At 43.9% G+C, this 19,666-nt stretch overlaps 1 protein-coding gene and 1 non-coding gene across 7 annotated transcripts in view; one reads left to right on the forward strand and one right to left on the reverse strand.

The window, feature by feature from the left end:
- dlgap1b (discs, large (Drosophila) homolog-associated protein 1b) overlaps positions 1 to 19,666 on the reverse strand; it is a 112,680-nt gene that overhangs the window by 41,142 nt on the left and 51,872 nt on the right. The gene's annotated exons all lie outside the window — the stretch shown is intronic.
- trnak-uuu (transfer RNA lysine (anticodon UUU)) lies at positions 13,676 to 13,748 on the forward strand. The gene has a single exon. It is a non-coding gene; the product is annotated as a tRNA-Lys (tRNA).

Consider the following 19,666-nt stretch of genomic DNA (forward strand, 5'->3'; position numbering starts at 1 on the left):
TTGAATACAGATGTGGATGACAGGCAATAAAAAATTAATGTTACTGTTTTATTCATGTTGATGCTAATATGCCAGTTGACAGCTGGGGCTAAATCAGTTAGTCCTACATGGCAGTTCCCTTGTAGTATATTTTGACTTTGACTTTGCTTTTATATTTAATTATACATGAAACCTAGATGATTTGAGTGTTTCTGCTTTGCATGCTCAAATTAGGACGTGGAATGAGTGTTTGCGTAATCACCTGCTAATTTGCTTAAAGAATGTAGCCTGAACAAGGCATTAGTTGTGTAAGATGATGGGAGAGAGAAAGTTTAATGATGGAAAAGCAGTAAGAGATCACACCAAACCAAGCGGAGGGAGCATAAGTACTTGTACAAACCGGCCAGACAAATAGTCTAATGAGAAAGGACTCTCTCAGTTCATGAAAAAGAGAACTGTGGGAGAGTAGACAGCGGTTTGACACATTCTGACAGAGTCACAATCACTCCTTCTGATCTAAATAAGGCAATTTAAATAAAGCAGTCACTTCATTTACACGTTGTTTGCCATAGCTCCCTCCTCCCCCTGTTCCATATGCAAAAGCTTGCTCTTTGTGCTTGTGTCTGATCACACTTCTGTGGATCTCATCATGAGCGACAGATAGACAGTGTGTGTTCAACGGGGGAAGAAGAAGATAAAGCTTCAAATGTTTCTGGCAGCTCCCTGTAACTCAGGTTAGACTAAAAGAACCCCCTCCACATCTCCACATTGTGCTAATTCCGCAAGATGGGAAGTTCTGAAAGTTCATTGGAGGTCTAATTAAGCCCAGACAGACCTGACACAAAGCACACACACATAGTGTATGTGTTTCTAATGATATGCAGAATATGCAGCTAAAATAGGAAATAGGACAATAAATATATTGTGTTCTAGTTCTGAAACATGTCTGGAAATCTGCACCACTGAACCTCTATTTTTTAGATGCATGTTATTATGCAGAATTTGGATGTGGACACTTGCACATGTATATCTTACCATCCAATCTCTTCTAACAATTAAGTTAATTCTGGTTATCATTTACCAATTTAGTTATGTCGCTTTCTATGTTGCACACACCTTTATTTCTATGGCAAGATCACATGTAGAATTATTTGTTGAGTTTCACACACTAACACACTTTATTTTATTTTACAAGCTGTTAGTTGTTAAGCATTATTTCGGCAATATTGATAGAGGCTATCAACCAAACCAATGATCGTGGCGTTCAGTGCTGCTGACATGGTGCTTTCATCAGCATTAGTATTCTTGAATCAGCGTCCACCATGACCTCCCTTCACACACATCCAACACAGCAGTAAGATGGTATATGCACTCAATTGAAAGTTAAATTGAAGTGATTGTCATTGTGAAACACTGCAGCACAGCACACGGTGACACAACGAAATGTGTCCTCTGCTTTTAAACCATCACCCTTGGTGAGCAGTGGGAGCAGTGCGTGGGGATGGTGCTTTACTCAGGGCCACCTTGGCGATTCTGGGATTTGAACTGGAAACCTTCTGATTACTTCTTCTGCCCAAGCGTCCTCTTCAAATCTTCTGCACAAGCAGCAGTATCATCCACAACTGCAAGCTGAAAAATCACCAATTTCTCAGTTTGTTTAACAAACTGAACACAGGCCACTTCTCTTAAACCAGCACACACTGTACAAATAAAATCTTACAGATCTTCCTCAACAATGTCTCAGAAAAAAAAACACTGATGAAAAGACAAGATGAAAATCGTTCAGGGTGGATGAAAAGTTGCAGGAATTTCTAGCAGGTACTTCCAACTTTGTAGGAACAGTCAGGAAAGGTCCCTTTTAGTCCTTAAGGCTTGCAGGTTGGGCAGTGGTGGCCTAGCGGCCCCGTAATCAGAAGGTTGCCGGTTTGAATCCCGATCTGCCAAGGTACCACTGAGGTGCCACTGATAAAGAATAAAGTTAATAAAGTAAAAAAAAAAAATCATGCCAGCGAACCTCCCTCAAACAAGAGGTGTGAAAAGCCAGCAAATGGCCTGAGGTGCCATGAGGGGGAGGGTGATGATGACCACTGTCTTCCTGTATCTTCCGGAATCAAATGCAGAGTATAAAATAGTTTCCCTTGTTGCCTGTGGTCTCTTTTCTTCCAGCTCCATTGGTGGCTCTGAGCCTTTCTCTCTCCCTGTTTCTCCAGAACCAGGCTGCCTCTCTGAAGCTTGGTTGCCAGCTTTTCTCTCTCTTCCACAATCCCTTTCTCTTTTATTTAGTGTTTTTCTGTAACATTGGTACCAGACTTGTAAATATGATCTTCTATATGATCTTCTTTGTGTTCTTTTCACTTGTGCTGTTAAATATGTAATAATTGCTGACCAAATATTAGTTTGTTTCTTGCTCATTTTCTCTGCTAATTTAACTGGCTTTTAGGTGACACAGGAGACTGAATAAAGAACATCATGAATACAGAATCTGGGCTTTTAAAACTTACATTTGTGAAGCAAAATAATCCAGATCCAGAGAAATAATGCTATTTAATAATGCTATTTAAGACCCATCTTATAAATATGTAACTAGCTCTATGTAATCAACTCTTCTTACCCTAAGAGAAAAATTAACAGTGAGTGATGTGTGAACTGACATTTTATCTTCACCTTATTGTGATACATAAGCATTATTGCAATGAATTTCATAAAATGTCCATCCAGGCACTGAAAATGTATTTGCGCTACGAGGATATTGCAGACTAAGAACATGCATGCACAGACAGTATAAATGTCTGACTTAATGACAGCTTAATGACAGATCATAGGTGAGGGATACAAAATGACTTCAAATGCACAAACTGCACCCTGCTGAGATTTAAATATTTTAATCGGCCTGAAAAACATTTGCAAAAACATTTGCCAACCTAAATGAATTTGGACTAGATGTTTGTGTGTTTGTGAGTGTGTGTGTGATTGCAAGAGCTAGCAATCGGGTTAATATCTCAAACACCACCTGTATATAGCAGCCTTGCATGTGTCTATTTTTGCTTTAGATTGTTTTCCTTCTTTAGCATCTAGCGCTACACAAAACTGCTCTCTCAGAGTTACTGCTTGCCATGTGCACAACACTGCAGCATTGGATGGAATGATACATTTAGGGTTCCCATGCAACAGGAACCCAAACTAATTACCTAGGCAACAACAGAAGAAAACAGAGGGATTTAGGTTATACATCAGGCTGCAGGCACATACACACACACACAGACCCAAGAGTGAGCAAGTGACAATTTGTACTGAATGCAGAACTATTTGGTTAAAGCAAACAAACATGTGCATTTATTTGGTAAAAGCCAGAGTCATTTGTTTTTCAGCTACCGTGCCACTAATCACAAGCAACGTTTTGACTACCAAGCAGCTCTGCAACAAGAAAGCAGCACATTAAACTGCTTCTAAACGGGTTTCCAGCGGGCCACAACTCACAGCCAAGACACCAAGGGCACCACGTTGCTTGAATGTCAGACATTTGCCTCTGTACACCCCAGTGAAGGCCCATGAGGGAGGAGATCACAGTTTTCCCTGACGACTTCCTTATCAGTCACAATACAAGCGCCGAAGGCCTGTTTCATTTTGTATGAGACAACTGCTGCCAGCTTCCCTACATCCTTCTAACAGAGACAGAGCTACAACCAATATATTCTCAATCTTCTACCATATATATTCTACTTCTTCTGTCGTGATGGCGCGCTGGCAGGCAGCTCAAGTCAAGTCAAGTCAAGTCAACTTTATTGTCAATTCTGCCACATGTACAGGACATGCAGAGAATTGAAATTACGTTACTCTCTGACCCATAAGAATAACATTAAATACAAAAACAGTAACAGTAACGAATACAGAGTATAAATACAATTTAAAAAGAAAGGCACAATATACAATTTTAAAAACACCATGTACAAATAAGGGCACATGGTGGAGAGTGCAACATCAGGAGAGTGCAAAAACCAATAGTGCAACAGAGTTTTTAGTTTAAAGTGACGAAGTGAAAGTGAGGTAGATGGCAGACCAGAGCTGCACAGAGTGACTGGTGCATGGTCAGTTTGTGTGATTTAGAGTTCAGAAAGTTTGTGGAGCAGAAGAGGGGAGTGAGGGGAGTGGGGGCAGAGCCGGGAGGGAGTTGAGTTTCCTGACCGCCTGATGGGTGAAGCTGTCCTTCAGTCTGCTGGTCCTGGCCTGGAGACTCCGCAGTCTCCTCCCTGATGGCAGCAGGCTGAAGAAGGTTTGCATTGGATGGGTGGGATCAGCTGCTATGCAGAGGGCTTTCTTGGTGAGCCGTGTACTGTAGATGTCTTGGAGGGAGGGGAGAGGGACACCGATGATTCTCTCAGCTGCTCTTACTGTGCGTTGGAGAGTTTTTTGACAGGACGCATTGCAGGCTCCAAACCACACAGTGATGCAGCTGGACAGGATGCTCTCGATGGTTCCTCGGTAGAATGTGTGCATGATGGGGGCTGGTGCTCTTGCTCTTCTTAGTTTGCGGAGGAAGTAAAGACGCTGCTGTGCTTTCTTGGCCAGTGCAGTGGTGTTTTTTGTCCAGGAGAGATCCTCGGTAATGTGCACACCCAGGAACTTGGTGCTGCTCACTCTCTCCACAGATGCACCGTTGATGGTCAGAGGAGCATGCTGAGTGTTTCCTCTCCTGAAGTCAACAACAATCTCTTTTGTCTTCTCCACATTCAGGGAGAGATTGTTGTCTCCGCACCACTTGGCCAGGCGGTTCACCTCGCTTCTGTAGTTAGACTCATCCCTGTTATTAATGAGTCCCACCACAGTCGTGTCATCCGCAAACTTGATGAAGAGGTTGGAGCAGTGTGACGGAGTGCAGTCATGGGTCAGCAGAGTGAAGAGAAGGGGGCTCAGCACACATCCCTGAGGAGCCCCCGTGTTAAGGACGATGGTGCTGGATGTGCTACTGCCAACCCGTACTGCTTGTGGTCTTCCTGTGAGGAAGTCCAACAGCCAGTTACACAGTGAGGTGTTGAGCCCCAGCTGGATCAGTTTTTGTGTGAGCTGTTATGGGATTATAGTGTTAAATGTTGAACTGAAGTCTATGAACAGCATTCGAACATATGAGTCTTTTTTGTCCAGATGTGTGAGTGCTGAGTGGAGTGCAGTGGAGATGGCATCATCGGTTGAGCGGTTGGGCCGATATGCAAACTGGAAGGGGTCCAGTGAGGGGGGGAGGGCAGACTTGATGTGCTTCATGACTAGCCGCTCAAAGCACTTCATGAGGATGGGGGTAAGTGCAATTGGACGGTAGTCATTAAAGCAGGAAGGAGATGACTTTTTTGGCACCGGAATGATTGTTGTGTCTTTGAAGCAGGTGGGGACGACAGCCTGGGAGAGTGAGATGTTAAAGATGTCTGTGAAGACATCAGTGAGTTCCACTGCACAGTCCCTCAGTACACGACCAGGAATGTTGTCAGGGCCCGGAGCTTTGCGAGCGTTGATCCTGCTGAGGGATCTCCTCACACTGTCCGGGGACAGAGTCAACACCTGGTCACCAGGAGGGGGTGTGGTCTTCTGTGCTGTGGTGCTGTTTTTCCCTTCAAAGCGAGCGAAAAAGGTGTTCAGCTCGTTCAGCAGGGAGATGGTGCTATCACAGGTCTGTGGAGGGGGCTTGTAATCCGTGATGGTTTGTATGCCCCGCCACAGGCTCCGTGTGTCTCTGCTGTCTTTGAAGCGACTAGATATTTCTCTGGAGTACTGTCTCTTTGCCTCTCTGATGCCACGGGAAAGGTTGGTCCTGGCTGTCTTCAGGCTCGCCTCGTCTCCAACTCTGAAGGCAGCGTTCCGAGCTTTCAGCAGTCTGTAGACCTCCCCTGTCATCCATGGCTTTTGGTTGGCATGGACAGTGATGGTTTTGGTGACTGTTACATCCTCAGTGCATTTGTTAATGTAGGCTGTAACAGTCTCTGTGTACTCCTGGAGGTCAATGGTGTTGTTGTAAGTGGCAGCCTGTTTGAACATATTCCAGTCTGTGGTGTTAAAGCAGTCCTGTAACACCTCTGAAGACCCTTCTGGCCACACTTTTATCTGCTTACGAACCGGTTTGTTGACTTTTACCAGCGGTCTGTAAGAGGGCATTAGCATGACAGAGATGTGATCAGAGGCGCCGAGGTGGGGGAGGGGAAAAGCTTTGTAGGCTCCTCTCTGGGTGGTGTAAACAAGGTCCAGTGTGTTATTTCCCCGTGTTGGAAAGTCAATGTGTTGCTGTATTTTTGGAAACACGCTCTTTAAGTCTGCATGATTGAAATCCCCCGCCACAATGAGAAAAGCATCAGGGTGGGCTGTTTGCTGCTCACTGATGTGCTGGTATAGTTCATGTAGTGCCTCGCTCCTGTTGTTGTTGGAGGTGGGAGGGATGTACACCGCACACAGCAGTACAGCTGTATATTCCCTCGGTAGGTAGAACGGTCGGCACTTAATAACCATAACTTCCAGCACTGGTGAGCAGTATTTACAGACTACAACGGCATCGCGGCACCAAGCGTCACTGGTATAAACACAAAGTCCGCCACCGCGGGTCTTACCCCCCGTGACAACGACCCTGTCGGCACGATAGCATGTCAGCTGGTCGAGCTGAATGGCGTGGTCCGGGACACTGTCGCTGAGCCATGTTTCCGTGAACACAAAAACACAACAGTCCTTTACGTTCCTTTGGGATGAACGTAGTAGTCGGATGTAGTCCAGTTTGTTTTCCAATGAGCGAACGTTGGCCAGAACGATGGAAGGGATAGCAGGTTTGTGTGGGCTAGCCGCTAGCCTCCCAGTGAGATGTTAAAGATGTCTGGGACATCTTTAACATCTCCCAGCTCCCAGTGAGAGTGGCATTGTCACGTCCGCGAGCTGATGAGGGAAGTAGGTGCAGAGACGGGACATAATGGGAATGGGATTTTATTATTAAACACAAATGCACCCCAGGCTTGTGCATTCGGCGAACATGCAGCCCCTCACGCTGCATGTCCCCGCTGGCAGAGCAGCCAGCTTCTCTCCCAGACCCTCCGGCGACCGTTCAATGCACCCCAGGCTGGTGCATTCTGGGAACATGCAGCCCCTCACGCACGCTGCACGTCCCTGCTGGTACAGCGGCCAGCCTCTCTCCCTGCACCGTGAAGGGAGGCGGTCCCGGAACCTCCAGCGACCATTCAATGCACCCCAGGCTAATGCCTTCTGGGCACGTGCAACGTCCCCGGTGCCAGTGTGGAGGCTTCACCAGACCATCCGGTTAGACCCTTCTGCATCTGTTGGGACAAGCAGGCCCTCTTCCTGCCTGTCCCAGATGTGTCCTCATCCCTTCCAGGGGGCTCTGTGGCGCACCGCCCCACTGGAGGCGAACCCAGGCCCATGCCTGACCCGCCCTCATTAGCGGCAACCGGAGGACCCAGCTCTGTCGCTCTTCTTGGCCCGACATGGCGAAGATCGCGGGGGTCGCTCGCTGTCTCTGTGCTCGCTGCCCACGTCACTTCCTCGCTGCCACTGATGCCATCCTCTTCGCTCCGCCCACTCACCCACGACGATGCTGACTCACCCGTGTCTTGCGGACATTCCAGGTGTCGATGTAGCTGGAACCCCGATTTACCAGGAAGATATATCTCAACCAGCACGTGGGTGTCATCTCTAGGTCCCGGCGCACCTCGCCGCGGATCTCCCCAACCCCACGGGGGCGACCATCCAGCGCTCCCCGCTGGCGCCCGCACTCACCGTGGCTGGCTGCGTTCTTCTCCGTGGTTCTCCTCCTCTGCGCTCTGGGAGCGCCGGCATTCTGTAATGGCCGCGAGCTGATGAGGGAAGTAAGCGCAGAGACTGGAAATAATGGGAATGGGATTATATTATTAAACACAAATCAAAATGGTGCGATGGCCGAAAATGGGAGAAAAGGGGAAAAAACAAACTAGCCCGCAGGCCTGTGGCGATTGCCAGAACTCAAAATACACATACATTGCAGGGTCTACAAACAAGTTCTCGAAAGTTCATGAAACAGAGTTCACAAAAGTTCACAAAAATGCCGCTGCTGCCCATGGGCGGAACCACAGGGGTTTTAACAGCTGTTCAGGTGATGTTTCCAGCTGAGGCCAATCCTGACAGGCATGGATATATGCGTTTCTCTGGGTGCTCTTTATACAGATTTTGAAACATTTTGAAAATGTTTCTTTTCAGTGCATTTTATGAAATATCTGCAACCGCATGTTGGTCGGTAGATTGTACATTGGCTGGCAGTCATGGTGATGCGTCAGGACCAGGGTGCAGTGTGCTAACCCATATAAGCCCTGGTTCAACGTCACTACGTTATTTAATCAAAATCCTCTTCTCGCTTTACTCAGAAGCCTATATTGTCAATCCCTGAAGTCTTGCTGTGAGCACTAAACACCCCAGAGTGGGAACCGATCGCGCATGTCCCCATTTGGAGGTCGCTTTGCTTCACACTCACCAGCTCTGCTCAGCATACCCAGGCCACTTCACTTACATGTGTCTGCACCAGAGGCCAATAACTAGCTTAATCAAACTAGCTTAACATTCTGAGACCCTCTGCTCCCCATGTTAGCAGACACTAAACATCACAGATGTGTGGCTCTGTGTTGCTCTTCACAAAGAGCCACACATCTCAGCCAGTTTCAGCTAGGGTGACCAGGTGGATACCTTCACACACATTCCCAAGGTGCAATAGTGGACCTTCAGAGTGTGTGCAAATGTGGAGAGGACATACCATGGCCCACCGTAAAAAAAAAAATTGAGTGCAAAAAAATTACACCAATGTTCATGGTCAAAGTTTTTTCCCACACCTCAAACTTTGCATTGGTTGCCAGTGCATCCAGAATGTAATCCAGAAGTAAGAATCCGTTTCACCGCCTCGGCGTCCATGTTTGTGCTAATTGAAACACTCTCCTCACCACTCATGTATCGTGCCGTAAAATTATAGAAATTAAATGCTGAAAATGCATAATGCATCTATAAAACACATTACATGCAGCAATATGCACTGGCCCATTGCCCCCTTTCTTTTAGAATTGTGCTGTAAATTGTCACAGCTGAGGTGATGAGGGAAAAATTAACAGAGTGGTGGTAGTAGCCTAGTGGGTAACACACTCGCCTATGAACCAGAAGACCCGGGTTCGAATCCCACGTACTAGTATTGTGTCCCTGAGCAAGACACTTAACCCTAAGTTGCTCCAGGGAGACTGTCCCTGTAACTACTGATTGTAAGTCGCTCTGGACTGATAAAAGGGCGTCTGATAAATGCTGTAAATGTAAATGTAACACAGTTTATTTTGAGTAGAGGATAAATGAATAACCCAACCACCACGCCTCGCACTGAAGAATGTCCCCTGTGGTCTTTGACCACAGTATGTGACTTAGGCACATATGGCACATAAATGGACAAAGCACTTCATGTAACAGCACAGTGGGAACACCTTGGGACACATGTTGGAGAAGAGCTCTCCCTATCAATGGAGCAGCCTGGCTTTGAATGAGTCCTGATAATTCATGCTTATTCAGGGCCAGCTGAGAGTGATCAGGACTCATTCATCAGGTGCATCTGCACCTGCTGTGTGAGCCTTGAGGCCTCTGGGCTTCACACAAATAAAGAACTTTATGTTAACCAGATTGTTAACATATGTTAACCCCCATGGTAGCCTAGGAATGAGGTAGATGCTAAACATGGCAAGCCTTTCCTATGCAACAGAGCGACAGTGTGGTATCTGGAAATTTAACATTTTTTTAAAGGACCCAAAATACAACACATATTTTAGGCAGTAGTAGCCTGGTGGGTAACACACTCGCCTACAGACCAGAAGACCCAGGTTCAAATCCCTGTCCCTGTAACAACGGATTGTAAGTTGCTCTGGGTATGGGCGTCTGATAAATGTAAAATGTAGCCAGCAATTTACATATTTTATCACTGAAAATATAACTCCAGGTGTAGGGCCCCACCTGCTCGAGAACACAGCAAAAGCCTTTATGTGAGGAACAGTTATTTAATATGTGGTATGTCAGAAGAAGAATCAGACACTCAAATGCCTGGAACTTGAGACACAGCCATTTGATTTACAGAAGAAACTGGGGGTACAATTGTAGGTAGCTTTAGAAACCATCCCTACATATGAAGCAGAATGGGCACTGCTATTTTGTAAACAAAAATGTATGAATATGGAAATAAGTCAAACAGACACCTCACCAATCTAATTCATGAAATAAAGCAACCTCAAGCTATCTCAACTATAAAGGATCACCTTGGCAATAGATTTCAATACATTTCACTAGAATAGACTTCAATAAGGATGTCAATGCAACATTTAAGTAATTTTTTGAAGGTCTGAACAAATCTGAGACAACACAACAATCCAAATAAAATATGCTAATCTTTTTTATCAAGAATTGACTTGCCCTGTGTACCCATACATTGGACAGACCTATTAGCCAAAAGAAATGGCTACTGAGTTCCACTATAACAAAGCCCCTGGGTTATTGTCATTGTGAAAACTAGCACAGCACACGGAGCACACGACAAAATGTATCCTCTGCTTTTAACTCATCACCTTAGTGAGCAGTGGGCAGCCATGAAAGGCACCCGGGGAGCAGTGTGTGGGGACGGTGCTTTGCTCAGTGGCACCTCAGTGGCACCTTGGCAGTTTAGGATTCAAACCCATTAAAGTTTTTTGATTAAGGGTCTGCTTCCTTAGCCACTAGGCCACCACTGCTGAGTTCTAAAAAGAATTCAACGTTTATTGGAACATTTGCTCAATGCATTGAATCAATCTTTTGAAGACGGGTTTCTTCACAAATCTTCCAGCGAGGCCTGTATTTCCTTGATTTATAAAAATGGATCACAGACTGATGAGTGTTCTTCCTTTTGACCAATCTCGTTACTGAATCTAAACAGAAATATCTTGTCCAAAATACTAGCAAAGCGTCTTGAGAATTTGTTGCCAGACAGGGTTTATAAAAGGACGTATCCATGCAATCCATGCAATAATATGCAACAGCTATTAAATATGATACAGTATGGTGCAAGTGTAGGGGACAAGGTGCTAGCAGTGACACTGGATGCTGAAAAACCATTCGATAGGACAGAATGGCCGTACTTATTCCATATTCTTTCTAACTTTGGACTTTAACTTATTTAGAAATATTTATCACCTCCTCCTTGCCTGATCTGTATAAGGCTAACTTTCCTCCTTTGATCTGTCAAATTCAACAGGACCTGGCATGTTGGTCCATTCTCTACTTGTCATTAATGGGAAGGATACACCTATTTTAAATGAATGTCCTACCTTGATTACTATTCCCCTTTCAAATAATCCCTATACTATTACCACGTAAATCAATAGCAGAATTAAACTGTACTAACTATCATGCCTCTGTAGATACATTTGGGATTGGTATTTAGGATACCCAAAATCTACTTGGTTAGATATTGAAGCAAACTCAGTATCTCCAATACCTTTGTTGTATATTTCTTGGAAATGGGTCAATCTGGCTGTTAATGGTAACTTTGCCTTACAAAACTCTCTCAAAGTCTGGAGGATGACTATTATAGAAAACGGTTCACTCCTGAGTTTTGAAAAGTTAAAAGATACAGCAACTCAATATTTTAGGTTCTTTCAATTATGTAGCTTAGGTATATCCACTCTTAAACAGTTTGATCGTTGTGGTGAAGTCTACACATTTTTACTGATAGTAAAGATTCAGCTTAATTGGTGGGAAGATTTTAGCTAAAATTAAAGCTGAATGGGACACTGACCTTGGCATTGAGATCGGAGATGGAGAGTGGGATGATGTGTGGCTAATAACGCATAGAAAGCATATTTCTCCAGTAAGGTGGCATAAAATGGACCCAGTATTTTAATAAGTGCAAAATTGAAGAAGGTACATTATCACATTATTTATTGTACTGTATGCATGGCCGAAAATTTTGGACTGACATCCATAGAGAAAAGAATATCATATTTGGTCAAAATGTAGCTGTTTCCCCTTCCTTGTGTACTCTTAGTACAGACAATCCTCTTAATATCCCTTTAGTTAAGTCAAAACTTTTGAAAATTCTGTTGTTCTGTACAAGGAGTCAGAAAAAAAGCCCTGACATCTCACAGTGGATAAGAGGTGTGTTACAACAACAACAACATTTATTTCTTATATAGCCCAAAATCACATACAGTATGTCTCAATGGGCTTTGACAGGCCCTACAGTTGACACCCCCACACTTGACCCTTCTGCACACAAGGAAAAACTCAACAGAAAAAAAAAACTCTAGGAGAGAGAAAAAAAGAAAGGAAGAAACCTTGGGAAGGAGTGATACAGAGAAGGACCCCCTTCCAGGGTAGAGTTAGAATTCATCCATCTTGAAACTCTTAGCTTCAATTTGAGAGATGAGCGTTATAATTTCCACAAGATTTGGAGGCCATTTATTTCTTAATAGGGCCTGAATTTATAGAAACAATTACAGCAGGACCCTATGGTTTGGCATGGTAAATTTGTTTTAATGTAATGTTGTAGTGTTGTCTGTTGTATGGTTATGTTTGCACATTCCTGGACATTGTACTTTAATTTTAAGCTCAGTTTGTCATGACCTGCAAGCCCGTCAATTATCAGGGAAAAATGTATAACCCGCACTAAAACAACCCAAAAAAACATAACAAGCCTCTCTGATTAAGAGAAAGAAGCCATCATTGATGGTGATTTCGGCCCTGCACCAGTGGAGACATCTAGGGTTTTGACCAGGTGGGTTTTGCATGTCATGAACACATACAAGCATTAAATACTCACCAAAACTCACAAATTACAATAGAAACTTTTATCATTATTTAGTCATTTGAGATCAACAATTTTGGTTGTAGGTAGGAGTATCCTGACCTTTTCATTTTAATCAGAAGACCTTTCTCCACCTGGGAGAATCTAGAAAAAGACACCATTACAATTGATGCCTGTTCTGTTCCAAAATGACACAGGACTGGTGGAAAAAATTTTTTTTTTCCTCCATTCTATCCCCCTGTTTCTTTTTCTGCACTTCCTCTTCCATAAAGTTCAATAAAGACATTTAAAAATAACCTTCATGGAAATTGAATGAAGAGGGGGGGTTTGCATTGCCATGGAAACAAATGGCTTTTTAGAGTAGAGAACCAGATGATTGTGAACCTGCCACTGACTGAGGTTACAATCAGTCTAAAATTCGGCACTCAGCACTTGCCATTGGGGGACAGATATAACACATCATAAGAGTCAAGAAGGGGCATTTGCGTGAATGTGTTCCACTTGTGTTTGTATGTCTGTGTCCCACAGTGGCATACAATCCAAAATATAAAAAATTATACTCTCAAATAATCATCCTGCTTATTGCCACACATCCAGCAACCTTACTTTGTGCAGAACATCCATATAGGCTGCAGTGCACACAAACATTTGATGTAAGCATCCACAGAGGCTTGCTGGCATCCATGCTATATTCAAGGTTGGAATTAGATCAAGCTTTGAATGTTCCTCCACATGCATTAACACATTTTAGGAACACAGGGCCATGCTGAAGAGCTGGCATTAAGGGCAAATGCATCACCCAAACTAATAAAAAAACATGGCAAAATGATGAAACACTGACCTTTTTAATTAGAAGTCAGAAAAATGTACAAATACATCTTTACGTGTGTAAGAGCCTGGATAGCTCAGTCGGTAGAGCATCAGACTTTTAATCTGAGGGTCCAGAGTTCAAGTCCCTGTTCAGGCGAATTATTGATATACTAATGAATACATAAAGAATTGCTACCATTATCTACAACAGTCAAACTTTTAGGGTGGTAGTAGCCTAGTGGTAACACACTCGCCTATGAACCAGAAGACCTGGGTTCTAATCCCACTTACTGCCATTGTGTCCCTGAGCAAGACACTTAACCCTAAATTGCTCCAGGGGGGGACTGTCCCTGTAACTACTGATTGTAAGTCGCTCTGGATAAGGGCATCTGGTAAATGCTGTAAATGCAAATGCAAGAAAAGTACCCCACAGTGTAAAAACCAGAGAGGAAGTCCTCAATTGGAGGTAGATTTTAGATATAGTTACCAGTATATGTAGCTTCACACAAGTGCTTTTGGTTCAGAAGAAATGCTGGTGAGCATGAGGTGAAAAACACCAATCCATTGGTTAAACTTTCAAGTGCTAAAACACTCAGGAAATATAATAATGAGTAAAACCCAGCATATACCATGAAAACAAGGCACTATAACAGCTTAAAGGCAAATTCTAGATTTAGGCAAAAGGCCTGAGAAAGCACTATAAGCTGTTATAGAACCGTGGAAAAAGAACTGAAAATTGAGGTTTGGCCCATTTTAACAATTTGTATGAAGGGCATACAATTATACACACTGCTTCACTATATCTTGCTATCACTGCAGGCCAGACCCTGTCATGTTACATGGAGGAACACACGTGGGAGAAATGCTGATGGCTTCTGACACCCAGCATTTCCATCACTGTGACAACTGGAGTGTAGCTTCTGCCCCAGGCTAAAGGGTCAAGCACTCTGTACAGTTTAATGTACTGACCTACACATTTTAAAGAACCAGAGTTCTTCATTTTACCCCACACTTAAAAATTTAGGTCCTGCGCTTGATGAATCAGTACAGTTGAGATATCAGTGAATTGGCTTAAAATACAAATAATTTCTTCTTAACATTTGCATTGGTTATTGACATCGTACAGCATTCATATCTGCTGCGGCAGAATGGAGACAACTGCTGAGATTTCTATCATCCAATAGCATTCCAAGGTCGTTACTAATGGTGATGCAACCTTGCTTATATCACAGTTGTTATTCTTGTGAGCTTGACTGTTTTTGTTTGAGTTGGGTCATTAATCATTTCTATAATAATTAGTATTTATCATCTAAATGAAATTTGCTAATAACGTCTCACACAAAGAGAAAAAAAAAGATTTTCCATCCACAACTAAAACCAAAATAAGCAGCCAAGTTTTTGATCACATAGTGCAGCTGAAACCTTTCCACATCTTGGGGAAATACAAAATCCAATCATGCCTCTGGTGTACAGCATGTTCACTGTAAAAGGAAACATAAGTAAGGCCAGAGAATCCAATAGGTGTCCTGTTTCTCTTTCTCTCTGCTTTAATATGTTTATCTCAAAAGCTCATCTCTCCTCACTGATTACGCAGAGCGATTAAAAGCAGAGCCACTCACGCTAACATCTGGAGAGGATTACAAAGCCCAACCGTGCTCAGCAACATTCAGGTGGGCCAAGATTTTTCCGACACTCGGTACCTTTCCCTGATCCACCAAGAGATGTGCACTACAGGTCGGTGGAGTCCAATTCCTAGCAACGCAATTGCGGCCACATATATTCTGTAATTAAAACAAAAGGTGCTTCAACAAATAGGTACAAGTTTAAGGGTGTGCACATTTATTCAACCAGCTTATTGTATGTTTGTATTTTAAAAGGTAACCCTGTGAGAAGTAGGCAGCCATGAACAGTGTCCCCGGTTAGCAGTATGTGGGTACCTTACTCAAAGTTACCTCGGTGGCACTGATTGGTGGTGGGGGTGGACTAGTGGGTAAGGAAACAGACCCATGAATCCTGAACCGGCAAGGTGCCACTGAGCAAAGCACCGCCCCCACACACTGCTTCCCGGGCGCCTGTCATGGCTGCCCACTGTTCACCAAGGGTGATGGTTAAAAGCAGAGGACACATTTGTTGTGTCACCGTGTGCTGTGCTGCAGTGTTTCACAATCACAAATACAATCAATAACACTATAAGTATTTTTATAGTATTTAGCATCAGCATTCATTCACTGGTGAATAAAAAAAAAAACACCCGTGGCTAAAAGGAAAATCGGCAGGATGGCCTCTGGGCCAGGCAGGTAAGGCGTGTCAGCATTACGTGTATGCAATGCTAATCCCCAAAGCTAAGAAAGATACACGCCAGCAAATACTGACTCTTTCCCTCCGAGCTCAAGCCATCAGTCCTACTGACAGACTCACATTATGCAGAAACCCTCTTTCGCTCTCCACAGCACAAGCAACACACACTCTCTTGGTAAAAGGGTCAGCGTCAAAGGGGTTTCCCAGGATGCACTGCAGCATGCGGTGGAGCAGGAAATGAGGCATCTGCTGAACACCACTGGTGCATAAATGAACTTCACAGGTCACCCAACGAGGCAAAAAATGCAGCTGATTACAAAATGTACATTTGCAAATGGTATTTACCACCAATAAACACACACACATATAGCAACATCATGCAGCTCTTCTGCCTAGTGGGTAACACACTCGACTATGAACCAGAAGACCCAGGTTCAAATCTCACTTACAACCATTGTGTCCCTGAGCAAGACACTTAACCCTAAATTGCTCCAGGGAGACTGTCCCTGTAAATACTGATTGTAAGTCGCTCTGGATAAGGACGTCTGATAAATGCCGTAAATGTAAATAGCCTTCACTCATTTCACAATACAGGATATATTCTGTTCTTTATTAATGTATATGTAAGTGTAGACCAACACACCAAAACAGCTCTAGGGACATATTTGACCTTACGCTCAAGCCCCGTTCTTCTTTACACACTTACATGCTGCCGGATATCTTCACAAATTCTTCTTTAAGTTACGTTTGCTTTCCTGTAAAGTGATCCAGATTCCCAGCATTGACTCAAAAGGATCTTCTGTGACTACAGTCTATCCACCATGTCTCACTTTAACATTCTCAGATGGGCTAGCTCCAGTCTATGTCAGATTGTTATTGAATAAAAGTCTTGTCTTACCCAACTACATTACAATCATCTTTTAAATGCAGTTTGGCGCGATGATAACTTTTTGAAGAGTAGGGAGGCAGAGGGGGCTGAAAATCCCATTTCCTGGCAAGGGCTTTATAAATGTGTCAGGCTTTTAGGATAAGAGCTGGGTGGAGAAGGAGAGAAAGCAGCAGAAAATAAGAGCGCTTCTTCTAATGAGACGTTTTTACCCTCGACTTCTGTCCCACCGTGCAACCGTCAATATTTCACTTCTTCGTTCGTCACCCCCAGTCCCTATAGAGTCGTATCTTTATACATATACACACACAGCACTCTCAGTTTAATCTGTAACTGATAATCGAGTCATTAAATTCCAGAAAATATTTAATCGGTTTAATCCCTAAACCAAAGTGTGTGTTTCTGTCCACAAAGTCACTTAAAAGCTGACATAAAAAGCCATGATGGATCAAAAGAGTGCACAACATGCAATTCTAGAGTTTGTGTCAAATGGGTGTGTGTATGATCTGGACATCAGCTTCTCTACTGTATCTGAAAGTGAAATATAATGCTATCCTTCTTTTTGAAAGGTCTTGAGAGAAACAGATGACAAAGAAATCCATTTCTACCATCTTTCATGCTGTCCCACTTAAAGATTTGGCAGTGCCAAGGTAGTGGCACATTTTGCCCGTGATGTAATGAAAACTTTTACATGATTTATGAAGGCAAATGGTTTGAATATGGTAGCCAGCTATTTTGTTGTCTCTTTGAATACTCACATATGTAAATCCACCCAACACTGATTCCATAAAAAAACGTTGTTCTTTAAGTAGTTTAATCAATTTAATCTGGCAATGCAAAAGTGAATCAAAGTTGTCTCCATTGATGTGTCCAGTGTGTTTGTATGAGTGCAGCCAAAATTTACACAATGCATGTATGCAAATGTATGCAAAAAAGTCAACCATGCAAGACAGCAATCTAAAGACAAGCAGAAAAAAGAAAGTGCTGATTATATTTATGGGCATGCGCAATTTGCTACTTTGATGGCAGAAAAGTGCAGTGCAAGGTGAAATAGATTGTCCAACCTCTTGAATATTTTAGTGTAACATGTAATAAGCGAATCAGAATTTTTCATCACCTCATCATTAAACTACAAAGTCTATTGCAGATTAATGTCAGATATCTGCTGTGAATACTTTTGATATCCCTGCTTATGAATAAGTGTGGCTGGATAGTGGTAAGTGAGTGAGTGAGTGAGTGAGTGCATGAAATGCATAAAAAAAAAAATTTAAATTGAGATGACTGTGTGTGCACTCCAGGCAGCCAGCATAGACAACATACCATACAAAAGAACATAGAGCTCGGTATTTGGAAACTGTGCATATCTCCACTTGAATGTGAAGGACCTTCCGTATGTGAGGGACTTCCATTTGTAGGGAACATGCATGTGACTCCCTCATATCCCTGCAATGGGTTAAGAATTAACCCATGTCCAGTGTTTGGACAAAGCCTCCCTATTTTGACCAGAGACCCAGAGGTCAGGAACAAAATGCATAGATAACTCTTTCCCCTTGTCAGGATTGACTGCAGCTGGGCTCATCACCTGTGGCCAATCCTGACGGCCCATAAAAGCCAAAGATTTCCTTTGGAAGCTCCTGCATTTTCGTGGACTTGGTGCACGAACTTGAGTTTCTGTTCTATGTTTTGAGTTCTGGCAATAGCCACACGCCTGCGGGCTCGTTTTTGTTGTTCCCCTTTATTTGATTTTTCAGCCAACCCGCCATTGTATATTCGTATTTATTTATTATTTATTAATAAAAACTCCCTTCCCAGCATGTCCTGCTTCTGCGCTTCCCTCCCCGTCAGCAAATCGGCGTGACACCCCTCTTCTAGAGGAGTGAAACCCAGACAGGCACATCTGCCCCTCTAATCAAACAAAGGAAAAACAAAACCCATCATAAAATCAGATAAACTAACCATCCACAGATCACATGAAACAACGGATAACGGAATGACTGAGCCATGCATTAACCCCCTCAGACTTTGCCACTTTGTGCGATACTATGTCCCGGCAGTCCACAATTATCAAGCGTCTGTCACAGGAGGTTAATCTCCTGCGGCAGTGCCTGCTTCCGGGTCACGCTCCGCTTCATCCCCCTTCAACACTGAAACCCATCCTGACACTTCCCGGGCACTAGAACAGGGTTAATGGGAGTGGTGAGGTTTTAAATTTCAGCCCAGCCATTACCATTCATTCCCTTCCCAGATCACCCTGCTACTGGACAAGATGCTGGACAAAATGACAAGATGGTGTGGAGGACGTGGCTTCCCAGCTATACCATCTGTGCCAGGGTACCTCCACTGTCAGCCAGTTCACCGCCAAGATTCGTACCCTGGCTGTCAAGACCTCCATGACCTCCACGCACTCCAGACCATATACTACGAAGGTCTGGCCCCCCAGATCCACAGCGAGATGACATCCACATTCAAAGCGCTAGTGCAGCTTGCCCTTTGTATCGACTGCCACCTGCTGGTGCAACCTAGGACTGCCAGCCACTCGTCCGCAGGGCACCGGCTTCCTCATCATCCAACCTCATCGCCACCCAGAACCCATGTAGCTCAAATGGACCTCCTTGAAAACCACAGAATGGGAACAACGCTACTAAGAGGGCCTCTATTCCTACTGAGCTTCCCCTTGTCCGTCCACCCCCCCAGCTAATTGGAGTGGCACAGTCATCACAGTCCCAAGCTACAGCACGCATATCCTCACCATCCCAACTCACCCTTCCCCCTGTTCTGGAATGAGGGACCCAACCTGAAAGAATCACCGCTTTTTTGAACTCCGGAGCAGCGGGAAGCTTCATGGATCTCACCTATGCAGAACAGCACCATGTTCCCCTTGAAGCCTCCAC

This window comes from Denticeps clupeoides, chromosome 2 (assembly GCF_900700375.1).
Source record: "Denticeps clupeoides chromosome 2, fDenClu1.1, whole genome shotgun sequence".
NCBI lineage: Eukaryota > Metazoa > Chordata > Actinopteri > Clupeiformes > Denticipitidae > Denticeps > Denticeps clupeoides.